At 42.6% G+C, this 21334-nt stretch overlaps 1 protein-coding gene across 2 annotated transcripts in view; it reads left to right on the forward strand.

The window, feature by feature from the left end:
• The first annotated feature begins 5757 nt into the window (after window positions 1–5757).
• The window catches only part of EBF2 (EBF transcription factor 2), a 152727-nt gene continuing 137150 nt past the window's right edge, over window positions 5758–21334 (forward strand). The window contains exon 1 of one of the 2 annotated variants that reach the window (XM_080568650.1): window positions 5758–6340. The gene's annotated coding sequence lies outside the window, so the exon portion shown is untranslated. Of the gene's footprint in view, window positions 6341–19126; window positions 20230–21334 lie in introns of those variants that run through there. The other variant, XM_080568651.1, reaches the window with a different exon arrangement.

Raw genomic sequence — 21334 nt, forward strand, 5'->3', positions numbered from 1 at the left:
TGGTCTTGAGGGGGAGGCTGAGGAAAGAATACAGAATGGATCGGAAAATACCATACACGGGGCCCAGTCTGACAGCCATAAATTTGTACGAATCAGAATGATGTTTATCCAGGGCTACTCCCTACACTTAGATACGTGGCTTTGGCCATGAGACAACTCAAATCAAGATCTCCACGAGGAGCATTCCAACCCAGCTAGGGCTTCTGTTGACAGCAGGAATAAACCATCAGACCTTTGCTTTCCAAGCGTCCGATGTTTACAGGACTCCTAAAGAGGGCACAGCTACGCACACTGTTAAATATTATTGCTTCTCATTTTGTTCTGATAGACATCAACAAAACAAAGTAATCTGGGCTCATGTTTCCACTTGCATCTTGTCAGAAATCCTTCCACTTGAATGGGAAGGTAGGAAAGACTGATCTTGGAAACAGGCTTTACTCCCTAGCAATCTGCACTCCCAGGGATTATATAATGCTTTATAAACTGGAGCTGCCTTCATTTGATTTACAAGTTGTATCAATGGAGGATCTGCTTTGCTTAGTACTGACCTGCAGCCCTTTCTGTGGTAGGTTTTGAAATCGGTTAAGTAGTAAATAAGATGACAGCACAGATCAAAAAGGGACTGATACTAGAGTTTTTCTTTATAAAATCAAGAGTTCATAATTAGAAGGCTGACAAGGAATTTACAGAATCTGAGTTTTGTTGTCTGTTGTTTCACATTCACATCATGAGCAAGACAAATCATTTAACTTCTTACTTCCTGTTTTCTACAAGCAGGAGCAATAATGGTGTCTTTAGCTAGGTTTTGTGTGTTTGGGTTCTCTTACTGCACCAAACGTTAAGGACTCTGACTTCTTTTTGCACCTCTTGATGCTACGTGAATGATACTGGGATTGTTATTTAATATGTGAGAGCTGAAGTTTCTTTGGGTTTAGGTGTAAAATGTGTCCTGGGCATACAAGATGTAATGTGATGTCAGAAAAATTGCAAGACAAAAAAATGAAAACATCAGATAAAACTGCTTGGGAAATTCAAGGTAGGAAGTAAATACCCATGGTGGAATTTAGCCAAGAACACAGAAAATAACCGTGTGAACAACTGGTGCTAAGATATGCAGGTATCGTAAATGCTTAAGAAATAACTTAACACGTGGAGGAAAATAAAGTCATTGCCCCTTTAAACGTATACAAGTAGTTAGGATCTTGTTTTTTTTAATCTCCATCAGAGAAGGTGTAGGATTTCATGGGATGTGCCAAGCATGAGGACATGATGCTAGATGGCTCCAAGCAGAATGGACACTTGCTTGGTTATTTTTGGACACATGAGTACTCCCGTCAATGCCGCCAGTGTTGCAGCTGTAACAAAGAGAGGCTTCTGTTTTGTTGTGGAGATAAAACTTGAGTGGATGCCTGGAGGAGGGGCAGAAAAGAGGAGGAAGAGTGGTTGGCATGACCCATATCACGTTTTGCTAACAATAGCGTTAACTCATTGCTTAATTAAATAGTTAATTAAGTTCCGTGTGTGGGCTAGATAGAGCAACTCATTGTGGGCTCGTTGCATTTTTCAATTTGTTGTAAGAAAACAAAAATCAATTCATCATCATTCCCTGAATTTTGCCTACCTCACAGAGCACTGACCTAATCGATGTGACACACACTAGCTGCTCTTTATGGTATTAATGGGTCATGCTGCAAGAGAGTCCTGTGCTCTAGGGAGAATATTTAGCTCAAGGGGAAAATTCAGAATATTTAGGGAAAATGTTTGAAAATAGGAATGGAAATTTGCTGATCAGTTTTAAAGAGCGAATCTTGGTATAATGGTTGAAGTAGGGATAAGACTAGGGGGAAGAGCTTGAGTGGACGGAAGACGCTGGAAAATCACAAAAACTAAAAAATAATAAAAAAACAGATACTTATAAGTATTTAGAAATATCTAAAAGGAATTTAGAATTTATCTAAAAGGAATTTAGGAATTTATCTAAAAGGAATGTTCCTTTATTTTTAGTGGGAACGAAGACCGTTGGTTCAAGTGCTGTGAAACAGCAGGGAAGCCTGGAGAAGTTACAATTAACTTTCAGATCTGTGTGACAAGAATAGAAAAGTCACCATCAAAATGTAAAAATTTTATGTGAGGCTTCCAGTTTATGTTACAGTTATCTATGAAATGTTATGATTTTTGGTGGGGACTCAACAAAGTTCTCAAAATGCTTCAAGTGGAAACCTCAGTGGAAATCCCTCCGCTCTTTCTTCTTTGTTGAGATTTATTTTGGGTCCCCACAAAAATAAATCCTAGACGGGCTTGGTCAGTCTCTCCCGTTTATGTTTACAAAGGTATGTGGCATTTCAGTTAATACTTAGGTCCAGGAATACTTCCAAGTTCTTCAGGGCAACTCTGGGTATTTGTCCTTGATGTACCTAAGGTTGACATTTGATGTGCGGACAGGGTGTTAGCTGTACCAGGATGGCAAGGAAGTTTGATATGGGAGTTCAGAAATGCTGGATAATTTCTATTCTACATTGCAGTTGTTAAATGAGCCAGCATAATTCATAGAACACGGAATGTCTTCTCTTCAGCCTTCTCTAAAGGCTTTGGTTTATATGTCTGCAATTTTCTTTGTATTTTTTAGGATGAAAACAGCCAGGAGAGGGAAGCAAAAGCATAACCAGATGAAACAGATGTGAAACAGCAGCAGTGAGAAAATAGGCAGCTTCCTTTGGGATATTTCTTTACCAGCACCCTAAATACTGAATGTAAATGGGTAAGCAGGAATTCTGAATCACATGAACATATGAAGCTGATTAAGCAGAGACCCAGCTAGCTGAGGGAAGTCAGTTGTAGAGTCTTCTGCTACTACTGTGTGTATGACAGTGTGACGCTGGCTTTGTCTACAGTTAAAAGTTGTGCTCTAAATGTGCTGTGTTAGGGAGTAACCCCCCAGATTTTCTTCATTTATCTCCACGTGTAGTCAGCCATAACACAGATGTATGCATTGCCAGTACAGCCAATTCAAGACTCACAATGAAAACTAAATTATACCAGCTGCATAGAGCTGGTCACAATAAGTGTGTTTTATGATACTATAATTGTATTTAGTCACCTAATTAGTGGTGAAAGAAAAAAATACCCTACCAAAAAGCAGAAAAGTTTGATTAAGGGTGCCTGGTGAGGGCAGCCATAAAGGTAACAATAAAAAACAGCCCTAGCCTTGGAGAGGTCAGAGTCTGTTACTGGTGGGACATTTTCTGAGCAGGCTCACCCTGAATCTCTAATTTACTCACTAATCTGAAGAAGACATATGTTTGCACAAATTTTAAGGAAGACAGTATGCTTTTCCAAAGTCACAAATCAGTTTTTAAAACATAGGTAACGCCTGTTTAATGTTCACCAGTGCAACTGTACATTGACTCTAAAATTCAGAGCAATATAATGCCTACTAGAGGGACCGACCCTAAGGACATGTGACAGCTGCTTGCAATGCTGAAACTCCAAATGAGTGCTTACCTAGATTAAAGTACTCTGAATGCTGCTCTTGATTCCCATGATGTTTGCACCTTTCAGGACTCTTCTCCAATGCTGTGAAAAGACTGATTTAGGAAATTCTGTGAAGATTTCTGTGTTAACCTATACTATGGGAAATGAAATGGCTGGAAAAGGTGAGCTGAAGAGTAGAAAAAGCACTTCATATTTTTTTCCTTTTATTTATAGACATATTCAATAAAATTGCTGGTTTAGCTCCTAAATCAGAGCTAGATTCATGAGTCAGCTGCTATTTTATTGCTACCCCTTCAATTTTGGGTGGGAAATGTTTTATATAACTGCACTGTGTCACATTTTCAGCTGAGAAAAGACATATATTACTCTGCTCCCCCATGTCCCGAGAGGCCTTCTAACCCATAAAAATGATAACGTTACATTATACTCTCCTATTAGGCACACAGTGAAATATATCCACTGATTGTTTATCTTCCAAACAGATGAAAGATGATGATTGAGATGATATACTCCTTCCCTTCCTCCCCACCTCTATCTGCCCCATATCTATCAGGGACAACAAGGAATGCTCAGGAGTTTAGTAATGGAATTCAATCTTTCCCTTCCAGGTCAGCAGTTCAAATCTAACCCAAACTGGAGACAAGAGTGGATACCATTTACTCTTTATCGGCCTGCAACATGATGACTTTTTTCTGGGTTTCAGTCTAATTCCTGCAGTATGGGAGTCCATGAAAGTAAAAGCCATCATCCTGGCTGATACACTTTATTCATTGAGACATCAGAAGAGTTAAAGTCGTGGAAGTCCTTTCTGGGTGATAACCCCCAAGAGGGGCAGCTCTCATATCAAATCCAACTGACTATATATTACTATTTGGCTCTACAGATACTTACTGGTGGTTGGACTGATGTTTTTGAAAGCATTGGTGTACTGTTGCAGAGTGTCGAGATCTTTTTGGTTCAGGCAAGGCTCATTTATATGTGAAACAACTCTTTACGCACATGGAAATGTCGATCTCTCCATTTCCCCCAACATCTGAAAATAAAAGTGATCCCCAAGCACATGGAAGATACTATCTTTTTGTTCCAGCATCATGGTGGATGTGCCAGCAATCTGAAGAAGCTAGCTATGTTGTTACGTGCACCATGGATATAAGCAGAGAGCTTCAGGCTGCGATTAAGCCAATGCTTTGCACAAACCCTAATTTGTTGGTAGTTGCTAATAGCTTCTCAGAGGGATTACATCAATCATTTTAAAACAGCTCATAGAATACAATACAAACATATAGGAATGTGAGAATTACCAAATTCCTTCCTACCCGTGAGCCATTTCAAACAGTATATTTCACATAGTATATAATTATTAGAACAAATTGAATTTTTCCAAAGGCAAAGAAACCCCAAAGAAGACACTTAGGGTAAAAATATGCCCTTTCACAGGAGCCTCATAATAACTCCTAACAGAATTTTAATAAAGCTCTGAAAGTAAAGCTTTTCATTAGTAGTAACAGGCCTATTAAAAACTATAAATTAACAGTACCAATACCAAGTTCATTATTAAGCCTTATTCAGACACAACCCTTCTGTTGGATGCTTTTTTTTTTTTTTCATTCATCCCCCAGGTTTGCACGGCTGCCTGTGTTGGGTGACGGCACTATAGAAAAGTAATTAATTCCTAGAAGGTTTTTCCCATAAGGGAGTTTTCTATCAGTGCTGAAGCGACCATAATGCTCATCTCCATTTCCTACTGAAACACTGCAGTAATGCTGCCACCTATGGAAACTTTCTTAGACCCGACCTTTGCAATCTGCCTAATGCATTCGCAGCTGTGAAAACAGGCTTTGAACGTGCACAATTGATCTGCAGATAAAACTCCATATTTGTTACTGGATCTTTGTTAATCTAGACATGAGGCAGCTCAAATTCTCTTCCTTCCAAATAAATTAGTTTTGAAATTGAAATTGTTTCCGGAAATTGGTCCTTAAGACAATATTTTTGCTTGACAGTGGCACCTCCAGGCCCTGATGTGAAATACTGCTGCCCCATTATGCTAAGTGCTGTAAAAACATCAGAAAGAGTTGGGCAGCACTTCCAGCCCACTTCTTTTCTCACAGAAGTGAGGAAGATGTGAGGAAAAATTCCATGTTTCAAGTATATACCTGATTTACTGCATATATGTTTGTTTTGCATGTGCATGCTACGGCAGCACACAGGGCCCTGAGACTGCACCACGGCCTTGCCCCCCCTGACCCGGCGCCATTTTGTGTGCTGAAGGAGGCGCTTGGCAGGGATGCTGCTTATCAGGTACCTTGGTGGGATGAGGCCACATTTTAGGAATAAGGGTGATGTGCTAGGCTGTCACTAGAGGCTCTGCACCCAAAAGGCACTTTGGGGGCATTACTAGCCGTTTCCTGCCCTGAGCTGCCCCCAGCACACAAGAGGATATCTGAAAATGCACAGGGTATGTGCTGAGAAAGGGCCTTTCCCTGCTGAAAGATGTGGGAAGGAGATAATCCCAAATGCTTGAGATAGATCTACAGCTTTAATGTGTTTTTCCTCAGAGAAAAGCACAGCCTTAGCCTCCCCACTACCTACTGACCTTGCATATGGCCTTAGAACAGAGAATTCTGAGGAAGACACAAACAACACATTCATTTTACTCTATTTGCACCATGTAGCAGAATAGTGAGTAGATTTAAGGTGTGCGAGAAGAAGAAGGGACAAGTTACCTGAGGTACAAGTCACTACAGATGCCTTCACAGAACCGCTGAGGGGTTCCAGAACCTTCTAGAGCTGGGTAGAACCACCCCGGCCCCTGAGGTAAAACACCTTTGCTGAAGATATTCTCCTGGTAAGAGCTGATTTAATTCATTAATTCTTTCTTCCCTTGATTATGGCTGTTCATTACTGGGTTGTAATCCTGCCTAAATGGGGGTGTTTTCAGTGGGCAGTTTGGGGAAGGGGGGATGGTTGTTCTTGGACAGCCCCCCCCCTTTCTTTTTTTTTTCTTCCTTTTTTCTCTCTTTTTTTTTTTTTCAAAGTGGTGGTCCATTTGCCTTCTTTGTGGTCTTTTATGGAATGGGATTACCAGTTCAGTGGGATTTACTGTAATCAACATAATAGTTAAGTAGTCAGCAGAGAAAGCTGCTGAAGGCTGTTGGCACAGATATCTTGTGCAGGTCCAAGGCCTGCAGATAAATAGAGGAGTTGGCTTATAAATATTAATAAATGTTCTTATTTTCTATTTTAACTTCTTGTGTGTTGAAGAAAACAAATGTAAGGTGCTATTTTTACAGGAAAAAATGTGTAGGGTATATATAGCCACTGTGTTTTGTGTTCTTAGCTGTTTAAACTCAAGATAGTATTCTGTGCATAAGCCATCATTTCTACAAATTTTTGCCCTTTTTTTTTTTTCATTTCTAGCTAGTAGGATGAGGCTAGGAGAAGGGATGTAGTGCTAGAGTAGTTTTAAGAAAGGGTCGTGTCTCCTGCTATGTTTGTGTCAAACAGAAAGGGTGTTGTTACCTGCAGCATTACAATGTAATGGTAGGTAAGCTGTAATACGGCTTTCTCTGAGAGCGGGTACAGGAGGATTTCAGCTGCTCTGTGGAAACGAGGACTCCAGCTCCTTGTTTTGTTCAAACCTAGCTCTTGCTTTTGAAAAGGGAAATTGAGTCTACTTGAACGTATTCATGCACACAAAGGTCTGGAAACACCTCCTTGAACAACCTCAACGCTCCAATTTGTTTTCCCTTCTGAGCTTGTGTGAGGTGATGGTGAAAAGAAGAAAACAGGCATAAAATAATGACTATGCATGTATACCGATATCTCTTTTGGAAACCTGGTTGGAGGATGAATACCTACTGTGGTCTTAACCTTGTTAGCTGTTTACTCACTTAGATACTCAGTGGCTTGTGATTTGGCAGCTGTCTTGCTTGTCCTGTGTAGGGCTGTCACCTTACGCAGAGGTGGCAATGTGAGGAGGAACACATGAAATCAATCCAGTGTTAATGACGGCATTGCTGTTGTACTGTCTAGCAGTAAGAATTGAGCAAGGAGCAAAGGCCCAGATGCTCAGGTGATGCTCAAAAGACAGGGTTCAGCAATCACCAGTGTGCGTTGCCTTAAAATTAGCACTTAGTTACTGTGGGTAAGATTGGGTTAGAAAGCCTTGGTTTATATTCTTGCTCTTTTTAGGTGACCTGCAGAAATACTTTTAAACTTCTTTTCTTTCCTACTGCCACTCCTTAAAAAATGCTCAATAGGATTTAGGTACTTCCAGTGCTTATAGACCCTTAAAATAAAAAATAATAAATAATAAATAAATAAATAATAATAATAATAAAAAATATAAAAACTATAGAGATGGAACTGTTCTTAATTGAATGTGCTGTAATATGGCTGTGACCTAATTATGTCTGACTCTTAACTGTATTTCAAAGAGGTTGGTTGTCCCATATGTTTCACTTTTGCACATTGAAATATTTTAGGAAACTTGTTTATTGAGATAAGTATCTGTAAATCTAATGTTATGTAGAAGCATTATGGTAATGAATGTCTCCCTCTTATAGTAAGGTATAACAATTTTGTTTGCTACTGACTAGTATCTGTTCGAAAACATAGTGATCTAAGCTGCCCTATGCTATGCATCATCTAAGACTCAAAAAAGAACCAGGGCAATGATGAGCTGAGGGATATGGAGGTAAGTATCAATCTGAGTGCAAGAAATGTCCTAATGGAGTAATGAAGTGGTAGGAGTTGTTTGCTTGCTGGAAATGTTTCTCTGTGCTTGTACCAAGCACAAGAGAGTTCCGAGTCCTGGCACTGTAATGATTCTAGAATTGCAAAACTGAGAATGAGCTGTTACACTGATGTAATTTGGAGCTGCTATGATTTGTAGGCACTTTTCCTCTGCATCAAGCTTTTAATCTCTGGCTAGTATACTTGAAGATAAGCACAGGTACCAGTGCTTCTCTGGAGGGCATTAGGACAGGTAGTCCCTTACGAGCAAGGATGCAATGAGCATAGGTGTCTTTGTACCTTGATGAGTCTTGGTCTGCTTTTTGAGTTATTTTTTTTTGACTTAATGCATCTTCTCTTGAGGTATTCCCTTTGAATTCTGGTGCAGGGACAGGTCTGGGGGGAGCAACTTATATGCCCCAGATCTTTAGGGTGCCTACGCTTCTTTTCCCCCAAGCAGCAATGTGGAAACCTCAGTGGGGTAGTTCTTTGACGCCATGATCGTCCTCGGGGTGACAAGTGACTTAACTGGGAATGAAGCCCGGCTTCGTGGGCTGTTACAACGTTAGATTGCACCAAGAATTATCTTCCAAAAAATGGTTTGACCCAACTCATGGATTATCATGCAGTGAGTCAAACAGTTCATGGACGTGAAGCCATATGGTAGCCAGTCACCGTCTTTTTAGCCCAAGGTACGCTTCATTTAGCGGCGGTGTGGGGTGAGGTAGTAAAGCTGGAGTTTTCAGAGCCTCTCATTGGAATTCAGGCACTGTTTGCATTTAATGGGGTTTGAGGCTAATGTTTCTGTGCTCTTATTTTGTGTGTTGGACAGTTCTGGTGCATTCCAGCCTGTTAGGGCTTTGGGCTGCTTTATCTTTACTACCACCAAGTCCTCAAACACATAACACAAGGTGTGGTCTTTTGAGTATTTCAAATAGTTTTAACAAAAAAATATTTAATATGTAAGCATACAGTGAAAGTTGGACTTACATGTGTTGTTACCTGTGTTGCATTTTATTAAAGCAATTCCCTTTAACTCCTAGTTCTGTCAGATACTTACTGTTTGCAAATGAAATGCAATCCCTACACGATAAGGCTATTTTTTTCCCCAATGAGTATTTATGCTAACTGCAGAAATACATATTGGTGATAAGGACCCTATTGTGTTAAGTGTGCTGTGAATGCTGTAAAGAGACCACAGTGTTTGTAATTTAGATTAAGAGATTAAAATGTAGTGCGTGAATGTTGCAAATACTAGTGGGCTTTTGGGAAAGGAATATGAGCTAACTTTCAAAGGAACTCAAGGGACTAGATGCTCAAATGCCTATGGAAATTGGACCTTGGAGCTTATCTGAGTGAGAAAAGTGACAGGAATGACTGCAGGACTGTTCATAGCCTCTTATTTCACTAGCAGATTTCTGAGGCTGCACTGCATGGGCCTGGAAGGCTGCAAGGTAGAAGGAAAGCAGCAAGAAGAGTAAAGGTAGTAGCCTTTGATATTTTTTGAACGAGTTTGTGATGCAAAGCTCTCTGAAGTCTCTGACGGTTTGGCAAATGTAAGCTGAACTGCAAAATGAACTGGTAAAGCAAGTATCAAACCAGCAAGGTAGCATGTGTTGCATCAAAGAGCTGTAGTGCAAATGGAGGATATAATTCTGCCTCTGAGGAGGACGCTGCAGACTGTCAATGTCTGTTTTTTGGAAGGTGTTTTCTTGGCTCTGATGTGACCCTGAACCAGGTCTGTGTTGGTCACTGCATGAAAAATTCCTGTAAATGCTTATACGTGCTAGTATCCTGGAAAGCAGCCCAGCTTTACATCATACAGGATGTCTTGATTATATCAGTAGCAGATATCTGAAGTATTTTTATTTCTTCATGGCAGTTTTAGATAAGCTTTTTCTAGTTAGAATAGAACTGAATTTTGCAATAAATAGCCATTCTTTTCCACTGTGGCCAAACATGATAACTTTTATATTATCTGTTTTCTTTTGCTTGTCATCTGTGGATCTGCAGTCGTGCTGCAAAGGCATGATATGCTGATCTAACAGGTAGGGAAAGGAGGCGGACATGTTTCGGGCTGTGGAGTAACTTGTTAGCAGAGCCTGAGATTGCTGATCTTCCTTTTCCTGCTCAAACTTGTTACTGGTGTGGTCTATGTAGGCACCAAAAGTTGGTCTAACCCAAAAGATAATTCCTCCTTTGGAGGAACTCCTTTGAGTTGTAGGGGGCTGTGCTTCTTGCTGTTTACACAGTGTGCCTACAAATCTACGCTGCCATTCCTGCTTGGAGGGGCAAAGAGTGTTGGTGTGGAGGAAGGGATCTCATGAAACAACCTCCAAGGGACTTGGCTTTGATTGAGGTCATGGCTAGTCAACACATTTTTGGGGCAGTGCTGTAAACTTGGGCTCCTGCTTTAGTGACTGGCAGAGTTGCCCCCACAAGCTGCGCACCCAGCCTGCTGAATCTGCACATTACTGTGGGTCTTGGGACTCCGACCTTCAGAGAAACTGCTTGTTGTAAGCTCAGTGCTTGAAACAGGCAGCATGCCCGTACTCTTAGAGCTAAAAGATGGGCCTTAAATTCAGAGGCTGCTGCTATTCCAGAGTAACTGTGCTATGGAGTTGTTTTTTTCAGGATGAGGTGAGTAGGAGGTGTCACGTCCATTCGGTGGATGCAGCCTGCCCTACTAGCTGTGGTGAGAACAGGTAGCAGCTCTGCAATAGCAGTGTGTGAGCAACCACGCATCAAATTCCACCAGTACACACCAGAAATTGCTACTCGGGTTGTTCAAGTGAAGTCTAAGCAAAGTTATCTCAAAATTAATCGGCAAGAGAATACGTGGTTTGCTTACCATTGGAGAAATGAAGATCCTGGTGGTGCCATGACTGCAGAGACCACAAGGTGGTGGCATTGCACAGGTAAACGGTACACGGAACGCTGTCCTTGAGGTTTGTCTTGTGTGCTAGCGAGGTTTGTTTGGGGAACAGAAATCAAACGTGTGATTTTTCATCTGTTCCGTTACTAACCAAGAGTCAGAAGGACCTTTCTTGACGGAAGGGGCTCTTCTTTATTAGGAAACTTCCCCCTTCTGCTTCCCCCAACCCCATTATTAAGCAATTTGGAGTAACTGCCCTACAGGAGGACTGAATATGGTCGTGGTTTGGAAAAACAGCTCTGGGAATTGGCAGAGTAGGGCTCAGTTCCTGCCTTTGTGTGATTTCAGGCAAGTGGTGGAACTTTTTCATAGACCTCCGTTTCCAATCTGTAAATTAAGAGTACACCATCCTTCTATTTCCCTCTTGTGCTCTGTGTGGCCTCTTCAGTCATGGCATGTGCATGGAGTGCTTAACTTGCTAGCATCCTTTCTCTTCTTGAGCATGTAAAGTACTCTTGTAATCTTTCCAGATGTTAAGAGGTACAGCACCACAGCATTTTTCTTTTAATTGTTAACACATTTGCACAGGTTATTAAGTACCAGGGGCTCAGAGGAGATGCTAATCAGTGGGCAGCCTGTACTGAGACAGTGCTGAGCCTTTTTTTTGCCATGTGGCCTCGCTCTGTGAGCCTCCAGATTCCCACTTTAGTGCTGTAAATATGTGTTTTTTGTCTTCCTACCCAAATTGCCAAGGCTCTTCCTCTAGGAATAGGATCTCCTGCCTGCATGGGTCTGCTGACAGCTGCTGTTCTCCCCACGTTTCCTCCTAGCCTGCTGAAAGTACCACCAGTGGGATCATCTTGGGTCATCAGTTCAACTACACCTCCACCTCCTTCTGTTCCTCCACCAAAACAACAGTTCCTCTTAGATCTTTCCATCGCTTCTTTAGGGCCTTTCTGCAGTGCTCTGAGCTGCTGCCTTATCTGCCTGTTTGTCATCGCCTGTACCCGGAGAGCAGCGAAGGCGTAGCTGCCCCCTCCACATACACACCTTCCCTTCTCGATCATCTATCAGTGTCTGAGGAGAAAGCTGCCTGCCAAACGCCTCAGACTTTGGAAAGTTAAAACAAGATGGGTAATCTTTTCTCTTTCCTAAGAATTACCTTTCTTGATGAGCTTTACGGGGGTGTTTGTGGTAGGTAAAAACGAAGGTCAGAATTGATCTGCTTTACTATGAAGAACTTTAAACAATGGTAATGGATTAAATCATAGAATTGTGATTTTAAATCTTATGGATGTCATCTGAATGATCAGTAAGGACTTCTGTTTTCTGCCAGCTCCTGCTCTTACATCTAACTGGCAGGAATATGTGCCTTTGATTGCTCTGACCCATACTTGTTGACTTTCACAAGTTTGAACTCTTGGATACATGGACTGCCTTGCTGGGCCTGACTGCACAGCACCCTGTACAAGACACAGCTGGTCTTCTTTTAGATGGCCAAGAGCAAATTCACTGACACTGAAACTGATGGTAAAACTTCCACTGGTCCAGTTCCCCAAGTGTATCTGTGGTACTCGGGAACAACAAATCTACCTAGGAGACTAGGGGAAAGGAAACCGGTGCAGATGTTGAAATGCATCAGATGATCAAATATTTAGTTCCTATCTTAAAAAATAATAAGTTCAGGTGTAAAATGGCAGTTCTGTTAGCTGTTAATACTTGTAAACTACATTCCCCATTTAAAAAGTGTGGAAGTGGAAACTTTGCAGCTGTTGAACAATATTGTGGAACTCCACAATAACATTTTATCAATATCTTAAGACTTACCTCTAGTGGAAAGCCAAACCCACATTTATACACATTATAAATGTACATATGTTCACATGTGCTATGTACGTGTTGGTGTGTAAGAGCAGTGATTCAAGTTTCAAGATGCGTGAAACACAAGTCAATGTGTTTGGCTGACTTAACCAGGTCTGGGTGGAAAGGCAAAGGTTGTCTTGTTCCCAGCCCACAGCAAGTTCCTCAAAACAGATGTTTGTGTCTTGGCTGTTGAAGGTTTATTTCTTAAATGTTGCTGTTTTGCAGGGTATATGGCAAATGTGCCAATAATTGAGCCTTGGGGAAATACTTTCCCATTCATGGATAGCAGTGTCCCAGAATCCAGGAGCTCCTGAGATCCAGCCCCATCCCTGCAGCTGACCTGCTCTAACTTTGGCTTCTACGTGCTTCTACTTCCTCTGTTACTGAGCAGGAATAATCCAACAGCATTTACCTAATGCAGGTGCTGAGGAGCTTGCCTTTGTGATTGTAATTTTAAAAAAAGAAGAAAGAAAAAAAAATCAGACAACCATTCTGTAGGGTTTCTTGATGTTGTGTGAATGAAGGCATTCAGCTTATGAGCTAACCTAACTAACAAAAAACTGGAGGTGTAAGGTAAGTATGTGTGCTTGGGTATTTATTCAAAAGGCTTTTGTCAACTTATGGATAATGAAGAAATAACTTGTTTGACTGTCGCAGTATTGTACTTTCATGGGAACTAGCTTGCAGTGGCAAGCAGCAAAATAAAATAAAAATTAAGAAATGAAAACATAAAAAATAAAGGAAAATTAAAAAACAAAACTGCCAGTTCTTCAAAAAGTACTCCTTCAAATTGGATTAACCACTGAAGAAAAACTGACTTTTGCTTGATGATTTGGAGCTATGAAATAGGAAGTGATTCTTAAGATGACTTAGTTCATCAAAAATATTGTGACTTGTTGGTGCTACATGGTTCTTACCCTGCCTGATTGAAAAAGTGACATGCACTAGAAACAGTGGATCAGGGGTTTTTGCTTTGAAATGTGAATACTTAACCAACTGGCCAAACTTGTGTAAGTTACATGCTGTACAAGACCAAACACCTAGAAAAAAGTCTTTTCTTGTTTCGTCTTGTGCTTTATTTCTTGCCACACTGAAGTAGCAGGTATACACGAAACACAATTTTCCTCCTTTCTGCTTTCATGTAATCTTTTACATCAAAATAGTTTCCTGTCTGCTTTCTCTCTGGACACGAGTACAGCCCTGTAATTACTTGGACACAGTGGCCACAGGGCCTAGCCTTGGGAAGGAAGCACTGGCTGGCTGTACCGCTGGCAGAGAGCCAAAGCAAAGTTTGAAGCTGTTTGATACCTGCAAAGGCCTTTTATTGCCTGTAGGCTCTGTCACCATTAACGTTATTCATATTCTACGTGGGGAAAAATAAGATGCCATAAACCATCTTGTAAAATGCTTTTCCTCTCTGGGGGCTGTGCGAGCTGTGCCTCTTGGCAGCTCGGCCTTCCGCACAGCGCGTGCTCCAGGTACCCTCAGGTCAGGGCCAGCGGAGGAAATCCGGGGTGTAAGGGTGCCTGCGCACACCTCGAGGGGAAAAAGTGAGAACATTTTCTTAAGTGACAACCCAGATCTCATACCTCGGAAATTCAGGGGGATCTCCAATGCTGTAGCTATTAGGGCACATGCTTGTAGGGCATTAGTTCTTTGTGAGGTTCTCTTCTAGGCTGAGTATGAGGTGGGGCCAATATGGGGAAATGTTTGAGGCAGCTTTCACTGCTGTAGGTTGAAGTTCTTTGCCTCTGTCCCATGGAATACTTGGAGAATGCTTTGACCAAATAGGTGACTTTAGTGAAGGGGAGAATAAACAGATGGCAAGTCTTCAAAAGTGACTGACTGTTCTTGAGATAGTCAAAAGCTACGCTGCATGGTCTGGAGTGTCCTGAGTGGTTGTCCTCTTTTCTCCTTCTGGCTTCCCTTTGTCTGCTTTTTCTCTCTTCTAACGTTTGGCTTGCGAGCAGTGCAGTGAAGGAGCTTTATTTCTTCTGGATTAGACCTAAGTCACTGGGATGGCATGTAAGGGCAGAGTAAGTTGATAGCGCCATCCCATACTGTTTGTACTTCCAACAGGAGGTGTCGGTGGAAGTAGCAAGCACATGGAAAGCCTTTAGGTTGTGTGGCATGTACTTGCTGTAATCCAATTCCTTAGACCATCCTCAGCGATGATAACTTACTGCTTTACTGACATTCGCTTGCATGTAGACGATGCTGAAGGACGTGGCAGTGCAGATATTTCCAAAGGAAAGCTGTAGCCTCTACTTACGAAAACTGATTTTCCTGTCTTGCTACAGATTATGAATGGAAAAAGAAATTATATGCCATATGCTCCAACATATTCTACACTTCAGATGCTCTGAACACATGCTCTTGAAAATAACAGAGGGTGTTTTCCTTCCCTAAAGCCAAAGAATACATGTGGATGACAAAGCTGTGTCTGCTTAGGGTGGTGTTCCGAAACCCTCAGAACTTGCTCATTGCTTCCGTTGTCGCTGATGCCCTGCGGCTCTGGAGTCACCAAAGACCTCATCTCACCACTTCAGCAAATAGCTAAATGCTGGGGGAGGATGCACTTGGAGAGCTGGTGTTCTTCCAGTCCCCTTCTCACCCGTACCCCATATCAGGCCACTGGTGCACAAGGGCTCTGCAAAGCTCGGGCAGCCCATCAGGAAGGGCACATCCCGAGCAGAGGCAGCTTCTGATGGCTCACAGCGTGTGTGGCAGTCCTTATTCTTCTATCTCCGTGAGAACACAAAGCAAAGAACACGTCTGAACGGAGTTATGGTTTCCTGGTCTGCTACGATTCAGACGTCTCGTGGCTCACAGTGAAGCTCGTGCAGGGCACAGCTGCCCACTGCCCAGCCTGGCTCTGCTGCATGTCCCAGAGGTGCCTGTCACTGCCCTAATGCTCCTTCACCAGCATGAGCCCAACCTGACCGAGCGCTCCTGCTGATTCCTTAATCTGAACTGACTGAATCCTGAAGTGTGTACAGAGATCCACTTCTCATGCTATACATTCATGTTTAGATTTTCCCCCTAACCACTATTAGAAGAGGCTCATCTGCTCACCCAGGTGTGATACTGCCAATCAGCCTTGGGCCCATCACCTTCCACAGGTGTGTGCGGGTTTCTTTATCCATCCTCTTTACTGTTTCTAGTTTTTGGATATGGAAAACATGCTTGAGGTTCCCCACCTACGAGTGTTATATACATACTAACTGTAAAACATGCTAGATCCACTAACGTACAGTACGCCTATCAAAGCTAACATGGGAGCTTTTTCTTTATCCATCTGTTCTGGCTTAGCTAGCTTGCAGGACACATGTGGTACAGCCTTTTAATTTTTTTAAATAAATGTATTTATTAGCAGCGCTCTTCACTGGAAATACTTGAATAGTATCAGGTTATTTAGTAAAACATTATTTCTCCCTACCTGATACTGATGATGGGAAAGTGATGATGTTCAACCAGGCTGACCAAATACTTTTAAGCAGCATACCCATTTAGGTACGTGTACATTTCAAAGCATCTATATTTACCCTACGAATGAATACTCAAAAACTGGTGATGAAAGAAACAGTTCAAATGGTAAGCTGTAACTGACTAGCACAGAAGGCTTAGAACTCTGTGTAGATTTCTCCCCTCCTAGTAAATAATGTTTAGGCTAAACAAGGTTCTAATCACTTAGAATAAACTCCCAAATGAAAGCTCAGAATTCTAACCTTGCAGAAATCTGTTGTGAGCAGTTGGTGTTGCAGCTTCGTTGCTTGTAATACAAGCATAAATGTTTGCGGGACCAGAATCTGGTCATGTAACTTGGCAGCTTTTGAAATGCCACTTACTGAGATACAAGTCTGGTTGGCTTTATGAAGTTAGGTGTGTTAATACTTCTGTTCCACCAAATCAAGACAAAAATGTTTTTCGGATTATTGAATACAGTTCAGAGAAGAACAGAACTGTCTCTCCAAGGTTGTAAAGCTCTAATTATGATATACTGAGCTTTTAACTACCTCCTTCTTGCCTTATGGAAAGAACATAGGACTAGTCAGATTAGATTAAGCTTCTTGTATATTCTATTTTAGCTTCAAGTACCGGATGCTTTAAAAGAAGGCACAGGAAAACTTTGCAGGAGGCAGATGTTTTGATTATTGAGCATTCCCAAGAGATATCTTCCTCATCCTAATAATTTGTCCGATGGTAGCACCAATAACCTCTAGCCAGATTCAGAATCTTGATGAGTGAGTTTTTGTTACACAAAATGGTTCAAGTTCTTCCTTGAAGCCTGCAATTGGAGGCTCCTGATAATACAACTTGCTTTAATTCTTAACCCACAAAACTCAACAGCACTTTGAGAACTGGTTTGCACTAATTTATGTAACTGCAGATCGAAAACCGCCTGCATGAGCACCACATCCGTGAGCAGCACAAAGTAAGTAGAACCCAGCCAAGGTTCTTTGTGCATGCATGTTATATGACTGCACACTCTTAGCTCTCATGGGAGGCTCTGTGTATTTGGAAAATGGCCCAGTAAAGGAAAAATCACCTTGGAGATGATGCTGGACCCTTATTCTCTCTTGTGTACTGTGACTTTTTTGGTGCCTCAGCTTCTTGGTCATCAAACAGTGTTGCATGACTTAAGTAAGTTTGTCTCTGCAAGTATCTTGAAAGCTTTACAAGCATTGAAATTTAGACGTAAAACCATCTCAAAGTAAAAGGAACAAAGGCTATAATTGAGCTTAACAGCATAATATTGGTCTGATGCAAAACCTGTTAAGTCAAACCATTTTGACAGTGTACTAGGCTTTCAACCAGACCCCGTAACTTCCTCTATGTTTATGTTGAAACCTGGGATTTATCCAAATGATGAAAGGTTATTGGCAAGTCTCAGGTGTCTGCTTATTGGAGTTATGCAAGGATGAAAAATCAGTATACTTGTTTCCTAGAAAACATATACACATACCCGAGTCTTCTCTAAGAAATATATGCACATATATGTGTGTATGTGCCTGGAAAATTCCAGATTTCGAAAGCAAAGCTTTTCTGGGTAGTTAGCCCTAGCTGGTGGAACTAAAGTAGAGCTGTACTGTTACAACAGTACAACCAGGGAGGCTCTAGATATCTTTCTAGATATCTATTATTCACAGGCAGAGCTGGAAAATTAGGAATTAAGTGCAAGTTGGGCACTCCTGCTACAGTCTAGTTTGCATGAAAGTAGTTGTTTAGTACGTTAACTTGAAATTCCAAATCAAGTGTTAGGCTGTGCTCCACCAAAAGAGCTGCAAGTCCAGAGTGTTCCCAATTCTCTGTATTTTGAAACACTTCAAAAATCAAGTTTTTATCTATCAAGAGGCTTAAGCTGTGCTGACTCTTAAGTAGGCAAAGTGTCCCCGTGGCATCACTTCAGAGTGCCTATTGAAGTAATTAAAGTTAGACACCTGTTTAAGACAGAGCTGCATTGAGTTGAGGCGAGGAAAAAGAGGCCCTCGCTGTGCAGATGTGTAAGCATGAGGTTAAGCATGTGCATATTGTCAAGTAATTCTTGTAAGGCCACTCTGGTGACTAATATAGGTTACATATAAGAATGTTTGCAGTATTGGGGACCGCTTTTATTTGATTCATATGTTAATGAGTGAATGTAATTCTGCTCTTCAGTATGTCTGCACTTACCTGGTTCTTGTGGGTGATGTTTGACAGCTGGAGTTGGGTCATGAGTGTGCATCGGTGGTGGAACTAAAAAGGTGTGATAACCTCAACTTCTCTTCTTCCAGAGGAAGATTAATTTGGGTAGCTGACATGCAAAGACATAGTAAAAGCTGCCCTTGATTGTTTTCTATAAACTGGAAAATGAGACTACGAGCACAAATATACACCCACTTAAAGCATTTTTCCTGACTATGCCTGGTGGTTCAAACCTCCATGTGGTTAGAAAAACAAACTTCAGCACTAAGACTTCTCAAATCTGCATTATAAAATAAAATGGAACATATACTCCCGATGGTAAAATATTATTTGCTAACGTGTTCCAAAAACCATGCTAGGCAAAAGGCAGTAAAAGTATCTTTAAAACAAAACAAAAAACGTGGATATAAAACCTAGCAGATGTGTTTTTCTGTTCTACTGCAAAAAGCACCTACTTATCGGAGTGAATGGGAAACTCGGAAGAGGATATGATGGATGCAATATTTTCTCTTTTGGGAAAGATAAGGTGGAGAAGAAGTTATTAAATGTTTACTTATGCATTTGTAAGTTTGAAAGCATTCCTTTGTTCAGCGCTGCTAAATGTGATCAGTGGAATCTCTGAAACTTGCACACTATAAGCGCTGATCAGTCGGGAGAGTTGACTCCAGTAAATGGCACCTTTACGATGCAAGAGGGAAGGGGGAGAAAGAGGGAGAGCCCAGGTACAGCTCAGGATTTTATAGCTGTAAAATCATGTTTCTAGATATTTCCAAATGCACTTGGGGGGGAGGAAGGGGAAAGCAATTTTATACTTGGGGATTAAACTTCTTCCAGCAATCAAATCGTGAGTTTGCTTCTGAGAGAACCTTTAGGTTTATTGTAAGCCCAGTTTTATGTACCCAATCCAACCAAAAGCACCTCGTTGTTTAAGTCCTTGTTTTGCATGCACCATTCAGTTCAGAGCTCGATTTGCTTACATGGTTTGGTTGCATGCACCTGAACTGCTTTAAACTTCTTGTATTAAACGTTTTAAGAAGCATTGCATATTCTCCTGTTTCAGTTAAATGGGGGTCTTGTAAATCAGGAGTACGTTCCTGAATCGGAGTGGACTTCTAAACCAGATCTGTAAGTGCTTTGACCACATACCAGGAGCTCAGATCACAACCTGCTCTCGTTTCCGGGAGCCACGTCTTTGGCACAGGGCATCCTCTGCAAGCGAATGGTTTGTTTGCTCTGCTCTTGGGCTCCTGAAAGTTCTTTTCGGGGAGCTCTTTGTTTGACAAATACCGTTGTATTTCCAAACCTGTGGTGTGTGCTTGCATGCAAACAGCCTGCCTTGTTCAGGACTTAATTTTAAGCTGTTTGTAACAGGAACGTTTATTTTCTGGTGCAGTTTTGAAGGGAAACTTTCAGTGAGATTATTGGATAAAGACGGAAAGAGTTATCAGTGTCAGAGGGAAAAGGATAACTTTCACCTGCAGTTTGTTCCCTTGAGACACCTGAAGGATGCAGGATTCTCCCGAGTGAGTAGGAACGCGAACGAAACGCTGCCTTTCCAGGGTCTTCTCCAGGCGCAGGTTAGCCTTTTTCATTCCCTTTTTCGCCTTAAACGTGAGAGGAAACAAGCGCGTTTTTAGGGTAATGCTTTGAAAGCACCTGATAATCTCTCCAGCCTAGGTTTCCCCCTGCTGCGGGGCCCAGGAGCCTGGGGCACGCTCCCGGCCGTGCCGGGCGCTTCTCGGAGCTGTACGAGAAGAGGATCGGCTGCTCGGGGCTGCCTTCTCCTGCCCGAGCTGTCCTCGGCAGGGCTCGCAGGGTTTCGTGTGTGCGTGTTTTCTTTGGGTTTTGGTTTGGTTTTGCCAGGCTCGTCCCGCCGCCGTTCCCCGGCGGCATTCACCTGGCACCGCCCGCTGGAAGCGGCTCCCGTAGCCCTCAGCGCGGACCCCAAGGCAGCGCGGGGGCAGCGACGCCGCTGCTCGCTTCTCTCGGGGAATCGCCGTCAGGAGAGCCGGGCCGAGAGGGGCTCTTCGCGACTCTCCGTAACCCAAGTGCTTGAAACGGGGGCTCTGGACGCGGTGTTTGGCGTTCCAGCAGTGTTTAAGAAGTGCTGCCTCTTGCAGACGCACCCCAAAGGGGAGCGACTTCCCGGCGGAGCGATGCCTCCCCCCGGCCCGGCGCTGCCCTCGGCTCCCTTCATTTGTCCCCGAAGTGCCAAATTCTGGTGGCAGCTGTTTGGGGTGAGGAGAGAGCAGCTCCTCTGACCTGCGCCGCTGCCCTCTGACCCGCCGTGAAGCCCTAAAAGCCCGGCTCCCCGTGGCACACGAGTCCCCATTGTTCCTAAAGCTGGCCCGGCCCCGGGGCTGGGGCTGGGGGGGCTCCTGGGCTGGATCCGGATCCGCAGCCGAGCGGCTGGCGGTCGGGGGAGCACTTTCCCCATGGGAACCCAGCAGCCCCGCTTGGGGAATTCCGCAGGGTGCCACTGCCCCAAATAATCCTCGTCCACAGAGGGGCTCTTACCGGGGGAAAGGTACCCATGCCTATTGCGAAAGTAAAACCAAATTCGCTGTAACGCGTCCGTTTACATTGCACGTTCTTATTCTATTACTTTTTTTTTTTTTTTTGGATGTGTCACCCTGTTTTCTGACCGGAGAAATCGCATCGCAGGGCTGTGAACATCCCGGT

Source organism: Anser brachyrhynchus, assembly GCF_964034855.1.
Source record: "Anser brachyrhynchus genome assembly, chromosome: 26".
Lineage (NCBI taxonomy): Eukaryota > Metazoa > Chordata > Aves > Anseriformes > Anatidae > Anser > Anser brachyrhynchus.